Source organism: Pseudorca crassidens, chromosome 3 (assembly GCF_039906515.1).
Source record: "Pseudorca crassidens isolate mPseCra1 chromosome 3, mPseCra1.hap1, whole genome shotgun sequence".
Lineage (NCBI taxonomy): Eukaryota > Metazoa > Chordata > Mammalia > Artiodactyla > Delphinidae > Pseudorca > Pseudorca crassidens.
In genome coordinates this window covers 109423843-109442141 of record NC_090298.1, presented here as the reverse complement: position 1 = coordinate 109442141, position 18299 = coordinate 109423843, and the positions used below count along the sequence as shown (strand labels likewise).

The 18299-nt window shown below is 39.5% G+C and overlaps 1 long non-coding RNA gene across 1 annotated transcript in view; it reads left to right on the top strand.

Annotated features, from left to right (window-relative positions):
• LOC137220795 (uncharacterized) overlaps positions 1 to 13959 on the top strand; it is a 43854-nt gene extending 29895 nt beyond the window's left edge. Inside the window, exon 4 of the long non-coding RNA XR_010941799.1 lies at positions 13892 to 13959. This is a non-coding gene — a long non-coding RNA (uncharacterized lncRNA). The remainder of the gene's footprint in view (positions 1 to 13891) is intronic.
• The last annotated feature ends 4340 nt before the right edge of the window (positions 13960 to 18299 follow it).

Here is an 18299-nt window from a genome sequence, read left to right as displayed (position 1 = left end):
AATTCTTTGTTCTAGTTCTGTGAAAAATGCCATTGGTAGTTTGATAGGGATTGCATTGAACCTGTAGATTGCTTTGGGTAGTATAGTCATTTTCACAGTGTTGATTCTTCCAATCCAAGAACATGGTATATCTCTCCATCTGTTTCCATCATCTTTAATTTCTTTCATCAGTGTCTTATAGTTTTCTGCATACAGGTCTTTTGTCTCCCTAGGTAGCTTTATTCCTAGATATTTTATTCTTTTTGTTGCAATGGTAAATGGGAGTGTTTTCTTAATTTCTCTTTCAGGTTTTTTGTCGTTAGTGTATAGGAATGCAAGAGATTTCTGTACATTAATTTTGTATCCTGCTACTTTACCAAATTGATTGATTAGCTCTAGTAGTTTTCTGGGAGCATCTTTAGGATTCTCTACGTATAGTATCGTATTATCTGCAAACAGTGACAGCTTTACTTCTTCTTTTCTGATTTGGATTACTTTTATTTCTTTTTATTCTCTGATTGCTGTGGCTAAAACTTCCAAAACTATGTTGAATAATAGTGGTAAGAGTGGACAACCTTGTCTTCTTCCTGATCATAGAGGAATTGGTTTCAGTTTTTCACCATTGAAAACAATGTTGGCTGTGGGTTTGTCATATATGGCCTTTATTATGTTGAGGTAAGTTCCCTCTATGCCTACTTTCTGTAGGGATTTTATCATAAATGGGTGTTGAATTTTGTCAAAAGCTTTTTCTGCATCTATTGAGATGATCATATGGCTTTTCTCCTTCAATTTGTTAATATGGTATATCACATAGATTGATTTGTGTTTATTGAAGAATCCTTGCATTCCTGGGATAAACCCCATTTGATCATGGTGTATTATCCTTTTAATGTGCTGTTGGATTCTGTTTCCTAGAATTTTGTTGAGGAGTTTTGCATCTATATTCATCAGTGATATTGGCTTGTAGTTTTCTTTCTTTGTGACATGTTTGTCTGGTTTTGGTATCAGGGTGATGGTGACCTTGTAGAATGATTTTGGGAGTGTTCCTCCCTCTGCTATATTGTGGAAGAGTATGAGAAGGATAGGTGTTAGCTCTTCTCTAAATGTTTGATAGAATTCACCTGTGAAGCCATCTGGTCCTGGGCTTTTGTTTGTTGGAAGATTTTAAATCACAGTCTCAATTTCAGTGCTTGTGATTGGTCTGTTTATATTTTCTATTTCTTCCTGGTTCAGTCTCGGAAGGTTGTGCTTTTCTAAGAATTTGTCCAATTCTTCCAGGTTGTCCATTTTATTGGCATATAGTTGCTTGTAGTAATCTCTCATGACACTTTGTATTTCTGCAATATCAGTTGTTACTTCTCCTTTTTCATTTCTAATTCTATTGATTTGAGTCTTCTCCCTTTTTTTCTTGATGAGTCTGGCTAATGGTTTATCCATTTTGTTTATCTTATCAAAGAACCAGCTTTTAGTTTTATTGATCTTTGCTATTGTTTCCTTCATTTCTTTTTCATTTATTTCTGATCTGATCGTTATGATTTCTTTCCTTCTGCTAACTTTGGGGTTTTTTGTTCTTTCTCTATTTGCCTTAGGTGTAAGGTTAGATTGTTTATTTGAGATGTTGTTTCTTGCTTCTTGAGGTAGGATTGTATTGCTCTAAACTTCCGTCTTAGAACTGCTTTTGCTGCATCCCATAGGTTTTGGGTCATTGTGTTTTCATTGTCATTTGTCTCTAGGTATTTTTTGATTTCCTCTTTGATTTCTTCAGTGATCTCTTGGTTTTTTAGTAGTGTACTGTTCAGCCTTTATGTATTTGTATTTTTTACAGATTTTTTCCTGTAATTGATATCTAGTGTCATAATGTTGTGATTGGAAAAGATACTTGATACGATTTCAATTTTCTTAAATTTACCAAGGCTTGATTTGTGACCCAAGATATGATCTGTCCTGGAGAATGTTCCATGAGTACTTGAGAAGAAAGGGTATTCTGTTGTTTTTGGATGGAATGTCCTATAAATATCAATTAAGTCCATCTTGTTTAATGCTTGTGTTTCCTTATTTATTTTCCTTTTGGATGATCTATCCATTGGTGAAAGTGGGGTGTTAAAGTCCCCTACTATGAATGTGTTACTGTCAATTTCCCCTTTTATGACTGTTAGCATTTGCCTTATGTATTGAGGTGCTCCTATGTTGGGAGCATAAAAATTTACAATTGTTATATCTTCTTCTTGGATTGATCATTATGTAGTGTCCTTCTTTGTCTCTTGTAATAATCTTGATTTTAAAGTCTGTTTTGTCTGATATGAGAATTGCTACTCCAGCTTTCTTTTGATTTCCATTTGCATGGAATATCTTTTTCCATTCCCTCACTTTCAGTCTGTATGTGTCCCTAGGTCTGAAGTGGGTCTCTTGTAGACAGCATATATACGGGTCTTGTTTTTGTATCCATTTAGCCAGTCTATGTCTTTTGGTTGGAGCATTTAATTCATTTACATTTTAGGTAGTTATCAATATGTATGTTCTTATTAGCATTTTCTTAATTGTTTTGGGTTTGTTTTTGCAGGTTCTTTTCTTCTCTTGTGTTTCCTGCCTAGAGAAGTTCCTTTAGCATTTGTTGTGAAGCTGGTTTGGTGATGCTGAATGCTCTTAGCTTTTGCTTGTCTGTAAAGGTCTTAATTTCTCTGTCGAATCTGAATGAGATCCTTGCTGGGTATAGTAATCTTGGTTGTAGGTTTTTCCCTTTCATCACTTTAAATACGTCCTGCCACTCCCTTCTGGCCTGCAGAGTTTCTGCTGAAAGAGCAGCTGTTAAGCTTATGGGGATTACCTTGTATGTTATTTGTTGTTTTTCCCTTGCTGCTTTTAATATTCTTCTTTGTACTTAATATTTGATAGTTTGATTAATATGTGTCTTGGTGTGTTTCTCCTTGGATTTATCCTGTATGGGACTTTCTGCGCTTCCTGGACTTGATTGACTATATCCTTTCCCATATTAGGGAAGTTTTCAACTATAATCTCTTCAAATATTTTCTCAGTCCCTTCCTTTTTCTCTTCTTCTGGGACCCCTAGAATTCGAATGTTGGTGCATTTAATGTTGTCCCAGAGGTCTCTGAGACTGTCCTCAATTCTTTTCATTCTTTTTTTTTATTCTGCCCTGTGGTAGCTATTTCCACTATTTTATCTTCCAGGTCACTTATCCGTTCTTCTCCCTCAGTTATTTTGCTATTGATTCCTTCTAGAGAGTTTTTAATTTCATTTATTGTGTTGTTAATTGTTGCTTGTTTCCTCTTTAGTTCTTCTAGGTCCTTGTTAAATGTTTCTTGCATTTTCTGTATTCTATTTCCAAGATTTTGGATCACCTTTACTATCGTTACTCTGAATTCTTTTTCAGGTAGACTGCCTATTATTTGTTTGGTCTGGTGAGTTTTTACCTTGCTCCTTCATCTGCTGTGTGTTTCTGTGTCTTCTCATTTTGCTTAACTTATTGTGTTTGGGGTTTCCTTTTTGCAGGCTGCAGGTTCGTAGTTCCCGTTGTTTTTGGTGTCTGCCCCTAGTGGCTAAGTTTGGCTCAATGGGTTGTGTAGGCTTCCTGGTGGAGGAGACTGGTGTCTGTTTTCTGGTGGATGAGGCTGGATCTTGTCTTTCTGGTGGTATGACCATGTCCAGTGGTGTGTTTTGGGGTGTCTGTGACCTTATTATGATTTTAGGCAGCCTCTCTATTAATGGTTGGGGTTGTGTTCCTGTCTTGCTAGCTGTTTGGCATAGGGTGTCCGGCACTGTAGCTTGCTGGTCGTTGAGTGGAGCTGGGTCTTAGCATTGAGATAGAGATGTCTGGGAGAGATTTCACCATTTGATATTATGTGGAGCTGGGAGGTCTCTTGTAGACCAATGTCCTCAACTCAGCTCTCCCACCTCAGAGGCACAGGCCTGACACCTGGCCAGAGCACGAAGACCCTGCCAGCCACACGGCTCAGAAGAAAAGGGAGAAAAAAAGAAAGAAAGAAAGAAAAAGAAATAAATAAAATATTAAAAAAAAATTTAAGTAATAAAAAAAGAAAGAGAGAAGAGAGCAACCAAACCAAAACACAAATCCACCAATGATAACAAGTGCTAAAAATTATAGTAAAAAAAAAAAAATATATATATATATATATATATATGGACAGACAGAACCCTAGGACAAATAGTAAAAGCAAAGCTATAGAGACAAAATCACACAAAGAAGCATACATATACACACAAAAAGCGAAAAAGGAAAAAAAAATATATATCTATATATAAAAAAAAAATGGAAGAGAGCAACGAAATCAATAAACAAATCTACCAATGATAATAAGTTCTAAATACTAAACTAAGATAAACATGAGACCAGAAACTAATTAGATGCAGAAAGCAAACCCCAAGTCTACGGTTGCTCCCAAACTCCACCACCTCAATTTTGGGATGATTCGTTGTCTATTCATGTATTCCACAGATGCAGGGTGCATCAGGTTGACTGTGGAGATTTAATCCGCTGCTCCTGAGGCTGATGGGAGAAATTTCCCTTTTTCTTCTTTGTTCACACAGCTCCTGGGGTTCAGCTTTGGATTTGGCCCCGTCTCTGCATGTAGGTCGCCTGAGGGCATCTGTTACTACCTGGACAGGATGGGGTTAAAGTAGCAGCTGATTCAGAGGCTCTGCCTCATTCGGGTCAAGGGTAGGAGGGGTACAGAACGTGGAGCGAGACTGCGTTGGCAGAGGCCCGCATGATGTTGCATTAGCCTGAGGCATGCCGTGTGTTCTCCTGGGGACGTTGTCCCTGGATCACGGGACCCTGGCAGTGGTGGGCTGCACAGGCTCCTGGGAGGGGAGGTGTGGATAGTGACCTGTGCTTGCACACAGGCTTCCTGGTGGCTGCAGCAGCAGCCTTACTGTCTCCTGCCCATCTCTTGTGTTCAAGCTGATAGCCGCGGCTCACGCCCATCTCTGGAGCTCGTTTAGGTGATGCTCTGAGCACCCCTTCCTCGTGCAGCCTGAAACAACGGTCTCTTGCCTCTTAGGCAGCTCCAGACTTTTTCCCAGACTCCCTCCCAGCCAGCTGTGGCGCACTAGCCCCTTTCAGGCTGTGTTCACGCCACCAACCCCAGTCCTCTCTCTGGAATCTGACCTCTGAAGCCAGAGCCTCAGCTCCCAGCCCCCACCCGCCCTAGTGGGTGAGCAGACAAGACTCTTGGGCTGGTGAGTGCTGGTTGGCACCGATCCTCCATGCGAGAATCTCTCCACTTTGCCCTCTGCACCCCTGTTGCTGCAATCTCCTCTGTGGCTCTGAAGCTTCCCCCTCCCGCCCAGCCCTTGTCTCTGCCCGTGAAGGGGCTTCCTAGTGTGTGGAAACTTTTCCTCCTTCACAGCTCCCTCCCAGAGGTGCAGGTCCCGTCCCTATTCTTTTGTTTCTGTTTTTTCTTTTTTGTTTTGCCCTACCCAGGTACCTGGGAAGTTTCTTGCCTTTTGGAAAGTCTGAGGTCTTCTGCCAGCGTTCAGTAGGTGTTCTACAGGAGTTGTGCCACATGTAGATGTATTTCTGATGTATTTGTGGGGAGGAAGGTGATCTCCAAGTCTTACTCCTCTGCCATCTTGAAGATCTCAGTCTTACCAAAATTAATTTCTAAATAGCTCTATTTAATCGGCTTAAAGGAAGTTGAGTGCATACATAATTCCCAGAAATATAAAAGTAACTAACCCCAGTGAATTTCAGGTTTACATGAACTGGGAAATATTTCATATTAAATTAATATTTGGTATTAAAGTTAGTTTAAGTGAACTGGTTTAATTAATACAGACATGTCGGGACTTCCTTGGTGGTCCAGTGGCAAAGAGTCCATGCTCCCAATGCAGGGGACCCGAGTTCGATCCCTCGGTAGGGAACTATATCCCACATGCCACAACTAAGAGTTCTCATGCTGCAACTAAAGATCCCATATGCTTCCAGGAAGATCCCGCACGCAGCAACAAAGATCCCATGTACTGCAATTAAGACCTGGCATAGCCAAGTAAATACATAAATAAATATTAAAAGAAAATACAGACATGTCTTTAGAGCCATCAACATTAAGTATAATAATTTTATCGTACCTAGGTTTACTAGACATCAAATAAGATCTTATTATATCTGTTACAAAATTTGTCAGCAAAAACAATAATAACTTGGTATGATGAAATTTTTATAAGTCAATTAAATATCAATGAGGTAAAAGCTTTTAGGTAAACTCTTCAAGGATAATTATGTTTTAGGAATGTCTGCTTAAAAACAGTCTCTCCAGCTTTTGGTTTCTTGAAACTTTAAATTTTTGCTAAATTAAGTGATGAAAGTTTTCAAAATATCTAGGTCATTCCCAAATAAAATAAAATACTGGAACATTAATTGCTGAACATAGGCTTCCTTTTACAGAGACACTAAAGATATTTAGAACTATTAATAAATATGTTTAGTGTCACACCAAGACATTTTTGGAATGTAAGCACATGTTTTGAGAAATTACAAATAATATTTATAAGTTTGCCAATCTACAGAATGCTAATGTAAGACAGATCATAATTGCTTACTTCTTACTTTTCACTAGAAATTAAGGTTTTTAAGAGTTGAGAATTCTAATTATATATGTAATTAAAACTGAAAATTAATAAGGAAAACATCTTTGTATGCAAGGAAAAAGAAGGTATGAGGAATGGAAAGGCATCTTGTTAAGGGAAAATAATTTTGTCTGAAATCTGGTTATTTCTAAATAGGAGAGAAAATAAGGAACAAATTAATATAGATATAGAAAGTTGTAGAAGATTTGCAAGAGGCAAAAAAATCTTTAGAAAGGAATTCGAGTCCCTCCCATCAGGAAACTTACACAAGCCTCTTAGATAGACTCATCCACCAGAGGGCAGACAGCAGAAGCAAGAAGAACTATAATCCTGAAGCCTGTGGAACAAAAACCATACACAGAAAGATAAACAAGATGAAAAGGCCGAGGGCTATGTACCAGATGAAGGAACAAGATAAAACCCCAGGTAAATAACTAAAGGAAATGGAGATAGGCAATCTTCCAGAAAAAGAATTCAGAAGAATGATAGTGAAGATGATCCAGGACCTCAGAAAAAGAGTGGAGGCAAAGATCGAGAAGATGCAAGAAATGTTTAACAAAGATCTATAAGAATTAAAGAACAAACAAACAGAGATGGGCTTCCCTGGTGGAGCAGTGGTTGAGAGTCTGCCTGCTGATGCAGGGGACATGGGTTCATGCCCCGGTCCAGGAATATCCCACATGCCACGGAGCAGCTGGGCCCGTGAGCCATGGCTGCTGAGCCTGCATGTCTGGAGCCTGTGCTCCACCACGGGAGAGGCCACAACAGTGAGAGGCCTGCGTACCGCAAAAAAAAAAACAAAAAAATATACGAAACAGAGATGAACAATACAATAACAGAATGAAAAATACACTAGAAGGAATCAATAGCAGAACAACTGTGGCAGAAGAACGGATAAGTGACCTGGAAGACAGAATGGTGGAATTCACTGCTGCAGAACAGAATAAAGAAAAAAGAATGAAGAGAAATGAAGACAGCCTAGGTGACCTCTGGGACAACATTAGACACAACAACATTCGCATTATAGGGGTCCCAGAAGGAGAAGAGAGAGAAAGGACCCAAGAAAATATTTGAAGAGATTATAGTTGAAAACTTCCCTAACATGGGAAAAGAAATAGCCACCCAAGTCCAGGAAGTGCAGAGAGTCCCATACAGGATAAACCCAAGGAGAAACATGCCAAGATACATAGTAATCAAATTGGCAAAAATTAAAGACAAAGAAAATTATTGAAAGCAGCAAGGGAAAAACGCAAATAACATACAAGAGACCTCCCATAAGGTTAACAGCTGATTTCTCAGCAGAAACTCTACAAGCCAGAAGGGAGTGGCATAATATACTTAAAGTGATGAAAGGGAAGAACCTACAACCAAGATTACTCTACCTGACAAGGATCTCATTCAGATTCGATGGAGAATTCAAAAGCTTTACAGACAAGCAAAAGCTATGAGAATTCAGCACCACCAAACCAGCTCTACAACAAATGCTACAGGAACTTCTCTAGGCAGGAAACACAAGAGAAGAAAAGAACCTGCAAAAACAAACCCAAAACAATTAAGAAAATGGTAATAGGAACATACATATCGATAATTACCTTAAACTGGAATGGATTAAATGCTCCAAGCAAAAGACACAGGCTTGCTGAATGGATACAAAAACAAGACCCATATATATATGCTGTCTACAAGAGACCCACTTCAGACCTAGGGACACATACAGACTGAAAGTGGGGTGATGGAAAAAGATATTCCATGCATGGAAATCAAAAGAAAGCTGGAGTAGCAATACTCATATCAGATAAAATAGACTTTAAAATAAAGAATGTTACAAGAGACAAGGAAGGACACTATGTAATGATCAAGGGATCAATCCAAGAAGAAGATATAACAATTATAAATGCTTATGCACCCAACACAGGAGCACCTTAATACATAAGTCAACTGCTAACAGCTCTAAAAGAGGAGGTCGACAGTAACACAATAATAGTGGGGGACTTTAACGCCTCACTTACAGCAATGGACAGATCATCCAAACAGAAAATTAATAGGAAAACACAAGCTTTAAATGACACAATAGACCAGATAAATTTAATTGATATTTATAAGACATTCCATCCAAAAACAGCAGATTACACTTTCTTCTCAAGTGCGCACGGATCATTCTCCAGGATAGATGACATCTTGGGTCACAAATCAAGCCTCAGTAAATTTAAGAAAATTGAAATCATATCAAGCATCTTTTCTGACGACAACTCTATGAGATTAGAAATTAATTACAGGGAAAAAAACGTTAAAAACACAAACACATGGAGGGTAAACAATACATTACTAAATAGCCAAGAGATCACTGAAGAAATCAAAGAGGAAATCAAAAAATACCTAGAGACAGATGACCATGAAAACACGACGATCCAAAACCTATGGGATGCAGCATAAGCAGTTCTAAGAGGGAAGTTTATAGCTATACAAGCCTACCTCAAGAAACAAGGAAAAACTCAAATAAACAATCTAACCTTACACCTAAAGGAACTAGAGAAAGAACAAACAAAACCCAAAGTTAGCAGAAGGAAAGAAGTCATAAAGATCAGAGCAGAAATAAATGAAATAGAAACAAAGAATACAATAGCAAAGATCAATAAAAGTAAAAGCTGGTTGTTTGAGAAGATAAACAAAATTGTTAAATATTAGCCAGACTCATCAAGAAAAAGAGGGAGAGGACTCAAATCAATAGAATTAGAAATGAAAAAGGAAAAGTTACAACGGACACCACAGAAATACAAAGCATCCTAAGAGTACTACAAGCAATTCTATGCCAATAAAATGGACAACCTGGAAAAAATGGGCAAATTCTTAGAAAGGTATAACCTTCCAAGTCTGAACCAGGAAGAAATAGAAAATATGAACAGACCAATCACAAGTACTGAAATTGAAAGTTGATTAAAAATGTTCCAACAAACAAAAGCCCAGGACCAGATAGCTTCACAGGTGAATTCTATCAAACATTTAGAGAAGCGCTAACACCCATCCTTCTCAAACTCTTCCAAAAAGTTGCAGAGGAAGGAACACTCCCAAATTCATTCTATGAGGCCACCATCACCCTGATACCAAAACCAGACAAAGATACTACAAAAAAAGAAAATTACAGACCAATATCACTGATTGAATATAGATGCAACAATCTCCAACAAAATACTAGCAAACAGAATCCAACAACACACCATGATCACACACCATGATCAAGTGGGATTTATCCCAGTGAAGCAAGGATTCTTCAATATATGCAAATCAATCAATGTGATACACCATATTAACAAATTGAAGAATAAAAACCATATGATTGGGCTTCCCTGGTGGCGCAGTGGTTGAGAGTCCGCGTGCCGATGCAGGGGACATGGGTTCGTTCCCCGGTCCGGGAAGATCTCACATGCCACGGAGTGGCTGGGCTCGTGAGCCATGGCCATTGAGCCTGCGTGTCCAAAGCCTGTGCTCCGCAACGGGAGAGGCCACAACAATGAGAGGCCCATGTACCAAGAAACAAAAAAAAACAAAAAACATATGATCATCTCAATAGACGCAGAAAAAGCTTTTGACAAAATTCAACACCCATTTATGATAAAAACCCTACAGAAAGTGGGCATAGAGGGAACCTACCTCAACATAATAAAGGCCATATATGACATACCCACAGCAAACATTCTCAATGGTGCAAAACTGAAGGCACTTCCTCTAAGATCAGGAACAAGACAAGGATGTCCACTCTCACCACTCTTATTCAACATAATTTTGGAAGTTCTAGCCATGGCAATCAGAGAAGAAAAAGAAATAAAAGGAATACAAATCAGAAAAGAAGAAGTAAAACTCTCACTGTTTGCAGATGACATGATACTATACATAGAGAATACTAAAGATGCCACCAGAAAACTACTAGAGCTAATCAATGAATTTGGTAAAGTTGCAGGATACAAAATTAATGCAGAGAAATCTCTTGCATTCCTATACACTAATGATGAAAAATCTGAAAGAGAAATTAAGGAAACACTTCCATTTACCACTGCACCAAAAAGAATAAAATACCTAGGAATAAAGCTACCTAGGGAGACAAAAGACCTGTATCCAGAAAACTATAAGACACTGATGAAAGAAATTAAAGATGATACCATCAGATGGAGAGATATACCACGTTCTTGGATTGGAAGAATCAATATTGTGAAAATGACTATACTACCCAAAGCAATCTACAGGTTCAATGCAATCCCTATCAAATTACCAATGGCAATTTTTACGGAACTAGAACAAGAAATCTTAAAATTTGTATGGAGACACAGAAGACCCCGAATAGCCAAAGCAGTCTTGGGGGAAAAAAACGGAGCTGGAGGAATCAGGCTCCCTGACTTCAGACTATACTACAAAGCTACAGTAATCAAGACAATATGGTACTGGCACAAAAACAGAAATATAGATCAATGGAACAGGAGAGAAAGCCCAGAGATAAACCCACGCACCTATGGTCAACTAGTCTATGACAAAGGAGGCAAAGATATACAATGGAGAAGAGACAGTCTCTTCAATAAGTGGTGCTGGGAAAACTGGACAGCTACATGTAAAAGAATGAAATTAGAACACTCCCTAACACCATACAGAAAAATAAACTCAAAATGGATTAGAGACCTACATGTAAGACCGGGCACTATAAAACTCTTAGAGGAAAACATAGGAAGAACACTCTTTGACATAAATCACAGCAAGATATTTTTTGATCCACCTCCTAAGGTAATGGAAATAAAAACAAAAATAGAGAAATAGGACCTAATGAAACTTCAAATCTTTTTTTTTTTTTTTTTTTTTTTGCGGTACATGGGCCTCTCACTGTTGTGGCCTCTCTCGTTGTGGAGCACAGTCTCCAGACGCGCAGGCTCAGTGGCCATGGCTCACGGGCCCAGCTGCTCCGCGGCATGTGGTATCTTCCCGGACCAGGGCACGAACCCATGTCCCCTGCATCAGTAGGCGGACTCTCAACCACTGCACCACCAGGGGAGCCCATCTTCAAAGCTTTTGCACAGCAAAGGAAACCATAAACAAGACGAAAAGACAGCCCTCAGAATGGGAGAAAATATTTGCAAATGAATCATCAGACAAAGGTTAAGCTCCAAAATATATAAACAGATCATGCACCTCAATATTAAAAAAATAAAAACGCAATCCAAAAATGGATAGAAGACCTAAATAGACATTTCTCCAAAGAAGACATACAGATGGCCAAGAAGCACATGAAGAGCTGCTCAACATCACTAATTATTAGAGAAATGCAAATCAAAACTACAATGAGGTATCACCTCACACCAGTTAGAATGGGCATCATCAGAAAATCTACGAACAACAAATGCTGGAGAGGGTGTGGAGAAAAAGGGAACCCTCTTGCACTGTTTTGGGGACTGTAAATTGATACAGCCACTATGGAGAACAGTATGGAGGTTCCTTAAAGAACTAAAAATAGCACTACCATATGACCCAGCAATCCCACTACTGGGCATATACCCAGAGAAAACCATAACTCAAAAAGACACATGCACCCCAATGTTCATTGCAGCACTATTTACAATAGCCAGGTCATGGAAGCAACGTAAATGCCCAGTGGCAGACAAATGGATGAAGAAGTTGTGGTACCTATATACAATGGAATATTGCTCAGCCATAAAAAGGAACGAAATTGGGTCATTTGTAGAGATGTGGATGCATCTAGAGAGTATCATACAGAGTGAAGTAAGTCAGAAAGAGAAAAACAAATATCATATATTAATGCATATATGTGGAACCTAGAAAAATGGTACAGACGAACCAGTTTGCAGGGCAGAATTAGAGACACAGATGTAGAGAACAAACCTATGGACACCAAGGGGGGAAAGTGGTGGGGGGTTGGTGGTGTGATGAACTGGGAGATTGGGATTGACATGTATACACTGATGTGTACAAAATGGATGACTAATAAGAAAAAAAATACATAAAAGTTGAGTGGAAATACAAAGAAAATTCCTAGAGAAAAAAAAGGAATTCTGTGTGTGGTCAGGAGTAACTAAAATCAGAATGAATTTGAGTAAATCAATGTTAATATTAAAGGTAAGATGGTGAAAAACCTGAATTTGGTTTCTCTCTGTCAAGAGAACAAAGGGTTTTTGTTCTTTTTTTTTTAATTTTGAGCTGCTTTTGGTAACATCATAAGTTTCTTTACAAGCTTTTAAGAAATTTGTTGTAACTCTTTGTATTTGCTTTTGATATTTTTTTGTTTTTTTTTTTGCGGTACGCGGGCCTCTCACTGTTGTGGCCTCTCCCGTGGTGGAGCACAGGCTCCAGACACGCAGGTTCAGCATCCATGGCTCACGGGCCCAGCCACTCCATGGCATGTGGGATCTTCCCGAACCAGGGCACGAGCCCGTGTCCCCTGCATCGACAGGCGGACTTTCAACCACTGAGCCACCAGGGAAGCCCTGCTTTTGATATATTTTATTGTCAGTTTGGTTAAGTGAATAAGTACTGTTTCACAGTGACCTATGACCCTATTTGACTAAGTGTTTTGAAACTTTTTGATATTTTTGACAAATTTCCCAAAGGTCAAATTCTAATTAAAGTTCATTTGACCTCTAGCTAACTTTGAGTTTTCTAAAGGGCCCCTGAAGAACCTCAGAGAGAGATATTAAACTAACTAGGATTATTTGGTATTTTAAATTACATGGGAAGCATTGTCAAAGAGTGATAAACATTCTCAGGTTATACTGTATGGGTAAATATTGTTAATATAGATATGTTAGAAATTATATGGAATTCCTAAAAAATCTGGTATGCCCTAATAAAACGCTATCAGTCATAATTCTAGTTATTACCTTACAATGTTGTCTGTCATAGCAGTAACCAAGTTTCTTTGTCAGTTGCATTGTAATAAGATCTTTAATGATGCCTTTTGAAGTTTTTTGTCATTTATAGAGTTTATTATTGTACTATAATGCTTTTGCAAAAAATGCCTCATCTTCAAGAAGATTCATGGAAAGTACAGGTTTCTGATATCTTGCAGATTATGCCACTGAACTGGGTAAGAAAAATGAATCCTGATGAAGGATTCATTACATAGGACTGAGTGAACTGGAGAATATGGTTTTATAAAATGGTTTTTATCTGAAATATTACTGACTTTAATCTGTGTTCTCCAGATATAAGTAAAGCTTTCCCCTTAAGCTAATTATGACTTCCAGCAGCTTGATAAATTATACCTTCATAAGGAGAACTGAAATACTTATCTTTTCTCTCTACCTGATCCCTCCAGAAATTGTAAACTCTTAGGTTTCCAGCAGCCTTATCAGGTGAATAAGGAAGATCACCTCCCGACAGGTGCAGGAATCTCAAGATATTTGGGGGTCCTCGAGAAGAGAAGAATTCACCCAAACCTATAGATATCGCAAGCAGAATCTGTGATAAGCCCTTGGCTGGAGTGGCCTTCCTGGCCTTGAGAGTCCTTTTAAAAAGTTCCATCTGAGATTCCTTATGAAAAGTTCCAGCACAGCTGATTTAAAAGAGCCTATATGATCAATTACACTTTTGTAAATAATCAGGCCAAGTTTACTAAAACCAGACTTACTTTGCAAACAAATTAGTCTTTAAAAATTTTTTTTCTATTTGTTTAATTTATTTCTTTATTATTTTTTTGGGCTGTGTTGGGTCTTCGTTGCTGCACGCAGGCTTTCTCTAGTTGCAGCAGGAGAGTGGGGGCTACTCTTCGTTGTGGTGTGCAGGCTTCTCATTGCGATGGCTTCTCTGGTTGTAGGAGCACGGGCTCTAGGGGCGCAGGCTTCAGTAGTTGCAGCACGCAGGCTCAGTAGTTGTGGCTTGTGGGCTCTAGAGCGCAGGCTCAGTAGTTGTGGCACATGGGCTTAGTTGCTCCTCAGCATGTGGGATCTTCCTGGACGAGGGCAGGAACCTGTGTCCTCTGCACTGGCAGGCAGATTCTTAACCAGTGCACCACCAGGGAAGCCCGACAAATTAGTCTTAATTTGGCTATATTTGGTAGAAATTAGGGTAATTTTAGAGAGAAAAAGATTATGTTCCAGTGGATATTAAATTCTAGTTTTGTTAGTTGAGAACTGTATTTACTGCCTAAGACTCACTTCCCAGATAACTCCTTGTTATTATACTACATTATTGTAAAGTTTAATTGAATTATTAAAAGGACACTCTAAATTTGTTTCTGAAGCTTATCACAGCAGTTTATCTTTGGATGAAGATCAGATGCCCCATGACCTGCAACCAGGAAATTATTCATCCTGGAAAAGGCATCAGTTAAAGGACTGTCTCTAACCTAGATGAAAAGACCCTTATTAGGTACTCTTAAGTAGCTCTTGCACAGCAAAACTGAAAGGAATTGACTCTTGAATTCAGATTTCCCACTTAAGGAGGGTTTCTTCACTGGACTGGCCTACAGAAAGGACTACTGACCGCAAATGACACCCACATCAAGATGAGAAGGAGAAGAAGATGACAGCTGTGGTAGACTGTTGACCCAAGAATCTAGACCAGGTCTGTAAGACCCATCTTACTAATTCAATTGAACTGTTTACCAAATGTTTGTCTCCTATCAAAATTGAAAGTTATTATTTTACTTCTAACCATACTGTTGCCCCAATGTTCAGGATAGAAGGAAAATTCTCTAGTGAAGTTTTCAGAGTATAACTGCTCATGACAGGTATCACTGCTTGCTTTAGGTCTTCTGCTAAAAGCACATGTACAATATTTGTGTGACAATTTGGTGTAATGGATAAAATGTATATCCTATAAAATGTTTCCCCATAATCAGACCTCTGAACTTGTTCACTATGTCTGATTAGTTTTCACCCAATGTAGATAACTAGGCATATCTCTCTGTCTATGTATATATAGAGATAGATAGACATAGTAGATATAGATATCTATATAGATATAGCTATAGATATATATAAACAAAAAGGAGGTCTAGTACTGAGGGACATGATGGATTCAGGGAGGCAGCAATCATCTTGGCATCACAGGACAAATATTTTGATCTATTGAAAGATTTGCAAACAAAAGTGTAAATGATCAAAGAAATTTTCACATATTGAGGTCTGGGAAAGTCATTCTGGCTTATACATCATTTAAATTAAACTGGAACAGCCTATTCTGTGGCTTGTTGAACATACATTGTATTACATCTGCTTTAAGCATTAAGGAAAAAATTGTATTTAGAAATCAAAATAGAGTAACTGTGGTTCAGACATCCCAAATAGAACTGGGTGGCCATGGTTTCAGATTTCTTCCTATATTACTGAGGACTTGAATTTTCTGAACTGTATCAGACTCAAGAACACCACCAGCTGTTCTCAACATCTGCTAGCAGCCCTCAACTGCAACCTTATGGTCTCAAGGTGACTATGAAATCTTGATCTTACTTTAGGAATATTAGTAACAAATGAGACAGCTTTAGCCTCCCAGCAGAAGGCATTAGATTCTTTAGCCAGACTAGTACTCGACAATAAAATTGCTTTAGAATAGATTTTAGCAGAAAAAGGAAACACATGTGTAGTAGCTAATAGCTCCTGTTATGTATATGTTAATACCATATCAGAAGTTAAAACCTACTTACACAGAATTAGGAAATTGGCTACCTGGCTACAAGTCTCCCCATTAGTACCAGGTCCAGGCTGGTTTTCAGGCTTATTCTCCTGAATTCCTCAGGGAACGAGATCTATTTTCCAAGGTTTATTAAAGTTTGGGTTGTCACTCCTCTTACTTCTAATTGGTTATCTGATTATAAAATGCGCTGTACAGGGAGATCAGCTCAGTGTTTTGTGACCACCTAGAGGGGTGGGATAGGGAGGATGGGAGGGAGACACAAGAGGGAGGAGATATGGGGATATATGTATAGCTGATTCACGTTGTTATAAAGCAGAAACTAACCATTGTAAAGCAATTATACTCCAATAAAGATGTTTTGAAAAATAAATAAATAAAATGTGCTATAAGCTGTTGCACCAAAATGGTGGACCAGGGGACTAAAATTTAATCACATAAGTCTTGGGTCTAAGACCTGGAACTCGGAAACATGTCCAACTTGGTATGCAATGTTTCCATTCCCCAAATTGAGGCAGGACTATGCCCCATTTCAGCAGGAAATAGAATAGTCATCACTCTGTTCCCTCAAAGATTTGGGGGAAAGTTAAAACAGGAGTGGGGATTGATGCCGAAATCTCAACTTCTCTGTACACCAGTGCCAAATCAAATCTGAGAGACAGAGTTTTGGGTGAAGTAGAAAAGGATAGCTTTGTTACTTTGCCAGGCAAAGGGGGACGCAGCGGGCTCCTGCCTCAAAAAACTATGTGTCCCAACCCAGGACGATTTGATGAGGAGTTTTGACAATACTTCCCAAGGGTGGGGTTGCTGACAAGATTAGGGTGTGTGCTGTCTCAGATGGTCAGGTCTCCTAATGTTGACTCAGGTGGTTTCTTGGCTGCTCCTCCCTTGATTAGCAACTGTTCGAATCTGCCCTTTAGAACTCCAGGAAGGTCACGGAGGCTGGAGTCTTGCCTATAAGAAATGGGGGACAAAAAGAAACCTCTGTGCCTGGGAGCCCCACAGGGCCCTGCTCAGTTTCAGGATTGAAGCCAAGTCCCCCTAAAATTGAGTTTCTTTACTGAGTTTATGATTAATCTCTCTACCCAAAACTTTATCCCCTTTCTTATCCCCTCTGACCTCAATCCTCTGCTAACTAAACAGTAATCAACAGAATCAGATGACTAAAATTGCTGTGTTGATAACATTGTTAATGTACTAAAAGCTATTAGAGATATCATCATTAATATACAAACTCGGGTTGTTTCTCCAGGGCACGATGAGCTAACAGACTGCAAGCCATGGACCACCTGGCCAGAGCATCATAAACCAGGGACATCCTGACTTTCAAAACTACAATGAAGAAATGTCACAAGACAATTAATTCCAGCCTGTTTGTTCTTTAAAAAAATCCTAACTCAAAGACCGAGTTGAAGTGTATCTGAGGTTTATCTTCCACTCCCTTGCTTGGAGCACTGTGATAAACACTGTACTTTCCTTCACCAAAACCTGGTGTCAGTAGATTCGCTTTGCTGTGCCTCAGGCGGGATGAGTTCCGTTTGGTAACACAACCGCTCAGCTAGCAGTGTGGCAGTCTGTGACCGTGGGTGCCTATGTGGCCATTCATTTTAGCTACTAGGGGCCTCTTGAGACCTCATGTGCCACATAAGATTGTGGGTGAAGACCAGGATTGCCTGTGTTCTGGTGGAACACCTGTGATTCCATGTGGCTTCCTGTGACTTCATGTGACCCTGTGTGGCAGCCTGTTACCACATGGAGCCTCCTGTGACCTTGGGTGGCCTCAGATCCAATCTTCCCAGAAAGAGAGATCTGAGGTCCCCAGAGAATATGGGCACTATCCGGCGTAGCTGCCCCTTTTCCAGTTCCTAAATAGACCCTCACCGCCCTCTCTCCTCTTTGGCTTGCAGACCTGACATCCAGAGGCTCCTGGTGTCTGAAAACTGGGGTCCTAGGGAGCGTTAGCGTCAGCGGGAACCGGCCCACCGGCAAGTGTGCCTCCTAGAACAGGTGACCGCGACCTCTCTGCCACCCGAGCCCGCCCAGCCATAAAAGCCAGCATCGCGCTGGGTAGGGGTAAGGGTCGCGCGTTGGTG